We start from the raw sequence: 9980 nt of genomic DNA, 5'->3' as shown, positions 1-9980 counted from the left end.
TGGATCTTTTATTTTATTTATTTATATGTGGTGCTGAGTATTGAACCCAGGGCTTCACACCTCAACTCCAGCCCCTAAATTTCTTTAAAAGCTGCTTGCACAAGACCCTCCGACTTGGAACACGCTTCAGAGAAGTTTGGCGACCTGAGATGTGTACCCAGCAGCCCACAGCACCGTGGGCATGTCGGGCTGGACTTCAGACACCCTCCTTCCGGAAGTCCATCCTCCCTCCCAGCTCCTCACCTCAAGGTGTCTGCCTCCATCCTCCCTCCCAGCTCCTCACCTCAAGGTGTCTGCCTCCATCCTCCCTCCCAGCTCCTCACCTCAAGGTGTCTGCCTCCATCCTCCCTCCCAGCTCCTCACCTCAAGGTGTCTGCCTTTTTTTCCCCCCACAATTGAGAGCTATCTGCCCCTCACACCCTGGACTCTGCCTTCCTGTCCCCTCTGTTGTCCTAACCCAAGCCAATCATCAGTGACAGCATCCTTCCTGAGAGGAGGAGGGGTCGTTTAAACACCCGTCAGCATGACTTTAAACATGTGAAAGAGCACAAGAGGAAGAGACGGGGGAAGGAAGGGAGGCGGGGGAGCGAGGGCTGATTTCATTCCAGTTCCAAAGGGGACGCCCCTGGTTTTGACCACACAGTGTGGCCCTCAGCAGTCGACCCCTTCTCTGAACTCCCGCGAAGGCCTTTCCTGAGCAACCCCGGGCGCTTCCCTAGCCTTGCATCCCAGCCTCTGGGCACTCACAGAGTCTCTCCTCTGATCCTGAGCATCTGCAGGGCATTGTCTGATCCCCCTGCACACAAAACGCTTTAATAAATGGTGGTTGAATTAAATCTTTTGCTCCTGTCCCTCTTTACAGTTATCCAGGAACTCACACAGCCAGTATCCTAGGTCACCAACCCCTGGCAGTCATCTGACTTCTTCCTCTCTTGACTTGTGGGGAAATTGAGACCAGGAACAGGATGTTGTACCAGGTTAGAGGACCCGGTCCTTGCCCAAGAATGTCCTCACTTGTGACACCAATGACAAGCTCAGAGGGTTCCCCAGACAACCTCACTTTCCATAATTTGCTAGAAAGACTCACAGAGAGAAGTAGAAATCCATTTGAGTCTCGGATTGCCGGGGCAGAGAGAGGCCGCTGGACAGCATCCAGGGCCTCTAAGTGAGATGCGCTGTCTACGGGTGGCTGCCCTTAAATTCCCCTGTGTTCTTCCAACACAAATTGCCAGCTTAATCCACACTGAGGGGGATTTGTAAATTGCAAATAATGATTCATTCCTAAGATGCCTACAATACTTGGCAAAATGGATACAGCTGGTGCCTGTGGCTGAGGCTAACCGTGCTCAAGGGAATGGGGAAGAGGCATAGCTTGGTGGGTAGGCATCACCCTCCACGAGACCTGCTGGGGAGTCGCCTGGTCCTGTGTGAACCAGAAAACAAAAAGCAAGAGAGAATGGCCCATGATGTGGCATAAAGAACAAGGGCAGCCAGATGTGGTGGCACACGCCTGTAACCCCAACGACTTGGGAGGCTGAGGCAGGAGGATCTCGAGTTCACACCCAGCCTCAGAAACTTAGGGAGGCCCCCAAGCAACTCAGTGAGACTCTGTCTCTAAATAAAATACAAAATCGGGCTGGGGATGTGGCTCGGTAGTCAAGTGCCCCTGAATTCAATCCCCAGTACTCCTCCCACCAAAAAAATAATAAGAATTAAAGAAGAGTTAGTTTCCTACCAGAGCTTCTAGCAGAGTCCATTTCCTTCCCCTTTCCAGCTCCTCGAGGCTGGCCATTTTCCCATGACCTTAGGCCCCCTTCTACATCTTCAAATCCAGCAGTGACCCTTCAGCTCTCTCTCACGCGCAGACTCCCTGGCCGCCCCTTCACTCATGACACTGGAGCCGCGGGGATAATCCAAAATCATCTCCCACCTCGTGGTTGGCTTTCACATGAGAGGCGTCCTTTTGGTGGTTATCTCCAGGAATCAGCTAGCCCTGGGAGAGGGAATCTCTCCCTGGATCTGGAAGGCCCCTCAAATGTCAAAACGTCATAAGATGCTGCAAATATAAAACTGGATCAACACTCTTTCAGTCTCCCACCCCCAACTTGGTCACGGCTACATCCTGAACTGTGGGATTCCTCTTCCATGCCTCCTTCTCTGACACATCCCACAGTCTATCAGGCCCCATATCCTGTCCCAACACCCGTGAATGTACCTGGCCTGCCGTCCCCTTCTCTCCACCCTCACAGTCACTGCCTGGCACAGGTCTTCAGTGGCCAGACTCGCCCGGCCCGCCTCGCTGGCCCAGCTCCAGGTGTGGGCTACAGACCACAGAAGACATTCCTGGCTCATCTCCTGCATCAGTCAGGGCTCTCCAGAGAGAAAGGACAGTTGGATGTACATACACAGAACATAGAAAGAGACTTATCGTGAGAATTGGCTCACACAGCTCCAGGGGCTGACAAGTCCCGAGATCCACAGTTGGGGCTAGAAACCAGGAGAACTGGTGTTTAGCTCCAGCCGGAGTCCCCAGGCCTGAGGAGTAGTGGCGTTGGTGCCACAGGCCCTGCCTAAAGGCCAGCAGGCTGGAGACCCAGGAAGAGCTGAGATTCAGATTAAGAAGAAGTCACGGTCTCAGTCGGAAGGCGGTCGGGCAGAAGGATTCGGGAGGCCAGCCTTTCCCATTGGGCCTCCTTTCTGTTGGGTGAGGCTCACACACATCAGAGGTGACAGGCTGCTCTACTCAGCCCACCACACAAATGTTCATCTAGTTAAAGAAAAAATCTCACAGAAACACCCCGAGTAATGTGTAACCAGACATTTTGTTGCCCGTGACCCAGTCACATTGACATATAAAAGAAACCACCAAGTCTGGAAGCCGACCCCCACCATCTTCCTGCTGTGCCCATGTTCATGGCTGTTCAGAAATCAGGAGGAACCCCAGCTCCTCTTACTCAAGAAGTGAACTTCCCCTGCTTGTTCCCCAACTCTGTTTGGAAATCCCTAAAGGATTTCCAAATGACCAAATGACCGGAACTCAGAGACACCCCAGGGCAGAAGCCGCAGCCTGGGGAAAAGAGATCTCCAAAAGAGGGGAACCTGGCGCTCAGAGTGCTGAGGAATCCCAAGCGCCGGGGCCCTGGGGCCCCGGGGCTCCAGCCCTTTAGCTGTTGACTTTTCATTTGTAAAATGAGCATCTCAACACCCTCCAGACAAGGTTGTCTGCACACTGCACAGAACCAGAGTCCACTGCTCTACAGGAACGAGAAGCAGCAAATCAAAGCTCCATGCACAACCATCAGTGGGTCTCACCACTGAGAGAAGGGTGCCGGGCACAAACGAAGCCCCCGCTGTGTGGTTCCTTCTATGCGAGCTTGAACCCAGGGCAGCTGCTCATGAGGGTTAGAGGTGGCGCTCTGCTTACCCTGGGCCGTGACCCCGGAGGTCCAGGGGCTCTCGTGTCAGGGCTGTGTTAGCAGCAGGAACACCTCCTAAGGGTGCATTTATGACAGGTGCCAGGTTCTGGGTGTAGGTTATGTTTTGACAAGATTTTTACTGAAAGAGAAAGACAGAAAAGAGAGAGGGGAAAAGGAATGGAGGGAGAAAAGAGGGGAGAAAGGAGGGAAGGAGAGGGAGAGAGCACTTTCTTGACATGAAGGTGACGAAGGGTGAATTTCAGACTTTGCTGTGGCTGAGCAGATGAGGTGGGTGGGAAGGCACAGGGCTCCCTGTGGACAGTGGAAATCACTTCTGACCCCTCCCCAGCCCACCCCCATGCATGCACCTGGACACAGAGAGGGAGGCTTGGGAGATACCAGCACAGGGCACAGAAATGTCTAGGTTCTGAGTGACCCAATGCATCTGGTCAGTGCCTAAGGCAGAGATGGCACCCTTGACAAAGTGCCTCTATGGTCAATATCAATCCCACAGGCCAGGGACGCCATAGCTACCAGACCTCTGCGTAGCCAAGGGCCTGGATTGCTGGGATTCTGACGGTGGAGACACCACATTTCTCTCCCCTACGCTGATGTAACGAGATGGTGCGTAGCAGCTCACAAACCGACAATTGTTAAAAGTTCAGAAATTTTATGAGCTACTTTTACAAGTTAAATTATAAAAACTTACAATAAAAAATTCACAATATTAAAAACAAAGGCAATGGATTCTTAAAATTCATCACTTCCTGACTGTGTTGCTATATTTTGGTGGACACAGTCCCAACACTCATTGCCATCCTTCTCCACCTTCATCTGACTCTCTAACTTCAACAGAAACAGCAACCAATGTTCACGTCGGAACGACACTCATCATCAATGACACGACCCCATCTATCTCTTGAGTGGATCATTCCAAGCATGTATTTGTGGTCTCATTTTTGGTGACAGAATTGGAAAAACTGGAACTGGATTTTGCAAGGAAGAGTTTTTCTTATTTGCAAGAAATGTCATCCTGAAGTCATAGCTGTCTGGAATGTACAATGTACAATAGAGAATGTACAATGCTATTCATAAATGATGTACCACATCCTTTAAAATCGGCAAGACTTAGTGGGTACCTGCATATAGAAATAGATATTCCCCAGAGAGCAAGTTGCTAATAGTTTTTCGGCAGCACATGGTGTAAACCACACACACACGTGTTGGATTCTGTAAGAACGTGTTTAAGTCCCAGCTGCGGCACTGCTTGCGTGACCTCACACATGTCACTTCCTTCTCTGTTCTTTCTTTAACAGGGGCACTCTAGTGGCCATCTGAGGGGCATCTTTTGGGTGGGGTTCATTAATATGCAATGGGCAGCCCAGACCTTGGTGTGAATCACGGCTGCCATCAACATCATGGCTATTTCCATCTGCTGGAATCTGCTCTGCTCACCCGCTGCTCTCTCCGTCCTCTGAGATCCAGACCACAGACCTGGCACCTGGCCTTTCTTCCTAGTTGCATCTCTCTTTAGCAATCAGTAGATTGGAGAACTCTTGAGCAGACTTTATTCTGAAATCCTTGGACCTGAGACTGGGGAAGAGGAAACCATCCTAGTGACCCATTCTGGTCCCAGTCACCTTAGAGGAAGAAGGACCTTGTGAACTTATCTAGGGCAAAGGTCGCCAGTTGGCTTATCACTTGCTTAAGTGTGTCCAGTGCTGGGCTGGGGTACTCTAGGCCTGCTATAACTCATTACCAGAAACCGAGTGGCTGAAAACCACAGAAATGAATTACATCACAGTTCTGGAGTCCAGAAGTCTGAAATCGAGATGTCAACAGAGCTGGTTCCTTTTGGAGGCTCTGAGGGAGACTCTGGTCCACACCCCTCTCCTAGCTTCTGGCAGCTGTTGGCAACACTTGGTGTTCCTCAGTATTATGGCTCCAGTCGGGCCCCCACCGAACCCCCATTCCCACGTTGAAGTTCCAACCCCCAGAACCTCATGTGCATCCTCATTTGGATATTGGATCATTGCAGATGTGATTATTTAAGTTAAGATGAGGTCATGTTGGACTAGGGTGGACCTGCAATCCAATATGACTGGTGTCCTCGTGAAAAGGGGAAATTTAGGCACAGAGGCACATGCAGGAAAAACACCCTGTGATAAAAGAGGCAAAGATTCAGAGAACTTCTACAGGCCAAGGCGTGCCAGAGGCAGGCCAGAGGCCGCGAGGGAGGCCCGGAGCCCGTTCTCCCTCAGGGTTCGGAAGGAGCCAACCCTGCTGACTTCTGTCTTGTACCTGGAGCTTCCAGAACTGTGAGACAGCACAATCCTGTCGTGTGCGCTCCCCAGCGGGGCACTCGTTACTATGGAAGTCCTAGAAATCCAACACGCTCAGCTGACAGCTGCTCGGTCTCTGCCCATCTTCCACCCCCTTCTCCGCTGCCTCTGGAGAATGTCCCCACACTGAGGGTCCACCTCCATCCTTGGGCCAAAGTCCTTAACTTCATGACATCAGGCCAGTGCTCAAGGCTCTGGGGGTCGGGCCTGCAGATACGTTTTGGGGGCTCTCAGTCAACCTACGACCTGGGATTCAGGTTTCCCCTCATCAGATCCTAGCTCCAAGTGTCAGAGGAGGGAAACTGAGGCTCCAGAAGAATACGTCACCTTCCCAAATTCAGGTGCTGGAGGTGGTGTTGGGAGGAAGCTCCTTCCTGCTTGCTGCCGAGTCGGGCTCTGTTCTGGAGGAGGCCGCGGCGACCAGGAACGCTGGTGAGCGCGGGAGCGAGCGGGAGGAACAACCAGCCGCGCTGGTCGTCTGCACAGATGTCTCCTGGGAGTATCAAGTCACCCACGGAAGGGTCTGAGAGCTCATCACACGGGGCCCCGTGCCTGGAGCTTGGGGGTCCACAGGTCAGTTTGCAGAATTCTTAGGCATATGACCAGGAGATGCTTCTGGCTGTGTGCTTCTGGTCAGCCTCCTTGTCTCTCCATCCTTCAATGTCTGGAAAAAGGAAATCACCCAGGGATCCCAGGGGCATTGTCCACCATGGATCTCACGTGAGAACTATCACAATTGCTGGGGTCAGTACGGAGTGAGAGTCTCTCTGTCTCTCTGTCTCTCTGTCTTGCTGTCTTTCTCTCTCTCTCTCACTCTTCATTTGGGTGATAAACAGAGAGTTGACAGATTAACCGGAGACATGGGCATTTATCAATGCATACACCGGGGAATCTCTAGGACTTAGAATTTGTGTACCCTCCCTCAAAGGGCGAGGAGGTGGGGGCCCAGGCCGCTCAGAGGAAGGGCAGGTGGACTGCGGAAGCAGCCTGAGGAGCCAATGGAGGCTGGGACAAGGCTGGTCTAGCTCCAGGCGTGGGTCTGCCTGCAGCCTCTTCTACGCTAGGGGTTTAACTTTCCTGCACTGACAAGTGGCAGCAAGGGGTAGAAGACCCCGGGTGGCCTGGGGCAGGAGCCTGCTCTAGGGGGAGCTCCAGAGTCAGCCCTTCCCTGGGCTCGCTGCCCCCCCAGGTGTCCTGGTTTGAAGTCCAAAGTGGGGGCATTTTTTAACCCCAACAGCAGACGGAAAACGGAAGCAGCCCTATCTCTCCCTCCCCGATCTTCCCCCTTCTCGCTGGGAATGACTTCATTGTGGTTTTGAGGCTCTGGGCTGCGAGTGCCTGAAGCGCTGACCACAGCAGGGCCTCCAGACCTCTGGAGGTCTGGTGCCCTCCATCTGGAGGCGCCCTCAGGGGCCCACCCTCTATGCTACTGTCTGCTTCTCAGGACGCCCTTCCACGCTTCCGCCTCGCGCTCCTCTCTTAGCCCGGCTAGCGGAACCTCCTCACCGCACACTCAGGGGACCAGAAAGTCAAGCCCCCGGGTTCAGAGGATGCCCAATGGTTCTTCCCACTCACACCAACGTGGGCATGGGTTCTCCTGTCCTGAGACGGCTAAGGTGAGGAGCCTCAGGACCAGGAGGTGGCTTGCCCAAGGCCACCAGCTTTGGAACCCATATGACTTCAGAGTACAGGCTGCTCCCAGCCCCAGACTGGCCGACTCCTCAGATGAGGGCTGGGGTTGCCAGGGAGGGAGGGCGAAGGATGCCCCTGTGGCCACCTGAGTCCATCAGAGCCCCTCAGCTGCTCCTGGCTCAGGAATGGTAAGCTCCCTTCATATCCTCTGTGATCCTAACTGCTGCCCTGTGAGGTCCTACTTGAGATAGTCCCATTTTACAGATGAGAAAAGAGAGGAATGAAATGGCTCCTGCCCAGAAAATAGTTTCTTTAACATAAGAAGTGTTTGCATCTCCCTAGAACTTGTTGAAATCCCAACCAGCACCGGGGCGGAGTTAGAAGATGGGTGCCCTCGTGACTGGCCCCAGCGAGATCCTGTTCGAATCTGGTTTTTGTTGCTATAACAGAATACATGAGGCCAGGAAATTTATCAAGACTAGAAGTTGATTCTGCTCATCATTCCAGAGATGGAGAAGCTGAGAGCATGACAGACTTCAGATCTGCCTGAGCCTCCAGCCTCACATGTGAAGACACAGGGAGTCCCCAACAGACTCCAGATCTGCCTGAGCCTCCATCCGGGACTTCCTGCCTCCAGAACTCTGAGCCAACGTTTGTGGTTTTCAGTCACCCAGGCAATGGTGTTTTGTTATAGTTGCCAGAATGGACTAGAACCACAAGAAATAGACACTCGGTTTCTGGCCTCGGTTCCTGGCACACGACCCTGAATGTCTTATGATTTCCTGAGTGGTAGGGGAGAGAAGAGCGTCTTTTGTGATTCCTAAGGAGCCTGAAACTTTCAACCATACCTGAATTTATGTTCCTGAAGTGGCTCTTGGAGGATGTGGGGTGGATGCCAGAGGAACCAACCGTGTGATTAAGCAGTTGGAACTTTTTCCAACCTCTGAAACAAGGCTGGACATTGGATTAGTCACCAGTGACCGACGACTTAATCAACCATGCTTAGGTAGGGGAAGCTCCATAAGTCCCTAAGTGACAAGGTTCAGAGAGCATCCAGGTGGCAAATGCGTCCACGTGCCTGGAGCAGGAGCAAAGTTCCCACCCCGGGCCTCTCCGTGGACGTGGCCCCGTGGCCCTCGGGGTCTGGCTGTTCTTCGGTAGCCTTTGTAATGACATGCTGAATGTAAGCAGAGTGTTCTCCTGAGTTCCCTGGGCAGTTACAGCCAGCCCCTGAGTGAGGAGGGGTGGGGAGAAGCCTGACAGCCAGACTGTGGACATCTGAGCGGGGACAGCCTTAGGGACTGAGCCCTCGCCCTGGCTTCTGTGGTGACTCCAGGTCACTAGTGTTAGAAGTGACTTGAACCCTGAGACCCTCAGTTTTGGCCTAGAAAGTTGGAGAACTAGTGTTGGTGGGAGCAAGGCCCCGCACAGTTGGTGTCAAGAGTCGTGAGCACCCACTCCTCCCGGGGCCCAGAGGGCCAGGCGGCCGGGCCACCACCTGCACACCATCCTTGAGCCATTTTCTGGATAACATTGCTGTGTTCCGCCCACACGGGTGCTTTTGTCCTGGCTGTGAGGGAGGTGACCAAGGATCCCAAGTGGACAAGGGAACATTGGGGCTTGGGGGCTGGAGGAGAACAGAGCAAAACCCAAGTGTACACAAGTAACCCTCAGAAATTAAGAGTCTTGGGGTCCAAACCTCCTCCTCAGCACATACAGGACCAGGCCCCAGCCCTCCTCCCTCAGGCCCAGGGTCCAGGCCCCAGCCCTCCTCCCTCAGACCCTGGGGTCCAGACCCAGCCTCCTCCCCTAGACCCAGGGGTCCAGGCCCAGCCTCCTCCCTCAGACCCAGGGGTCCAGGCCCAGCCTCCTCCCTCAGACCCAGGGGTCCAGGCCCCAGCCCTCCTCCCTCAGACCCAGGGTCCAGGCCCAGCCTCCTCCCTCAGACCCAGGGTCCAGGCCCAGCCTCCTCCCTCAGACCCAGGGGTCCAGGCCCAGCCTCCTCCCTCAGACCCAGGGGTCCAGGCCCCAGCCCTCCTCCCTCAGACCCAGGGTCCAGGCCCAGCCTCCTCCCTCAGACCCAGGGTCCAGGCCCAGCCTCCTCCCTCAGACCCAGGGGTCCAGACCCAGCCTCCTCCCTCAGACCCAGGGTCCAGGCCCAGCCTCCTCCCTCAGACCCAGGGGTCCAGACCCAGCCTCCTCCCTTAGACCCAGGGGTCCAGGCCCAGCCTCCTCCCTCAGGCCCAGGGTCCAGGCCCAGCCTCCTCCCTCAGACCCAGGGGTCCAGGCCCAGCCCTCCTCCCTCAGACCCAGGGGTCCAGGCCCAGCCTCCTCCCTCAGGCCCAGGGGTCCAGGCCCAGCCTCCTCCCTCAGACCCAGGGTCCAGGCCCAGCCTCCTCCCTCAGACCCAGGGGTCCAGGCCCAACCTCCTCCCTCAGGCTCAGGGGTCCAGACCCAGCCTCCTCCCTCAGACCCAGGGGTCCGGGCCCAGCCTCCTCCCTCAGACCCAGGGGTCCAGACCCAGCCTCCTCCCTCAGGGTCCAGACTCCGGCCCTCCTCCTGCGGTGACCTGTTCAGTAAACACAAACCT

Source organism: Sciurus carolinensis, chromosome 16, assembly GCF_902686445.1.
Source record: "Sciurus carolinensis chromosome 16, mSciCar1.2, whole genome shotgun sequence".
NCBI lineage: Eukaryota > Metazoa > Chordata > Mammalia > Rodentia > Sciuridae > Sciurus > Sciurus carolinensis.
This window is presented reverse-complemented; position numbering follows the sequence as displayed.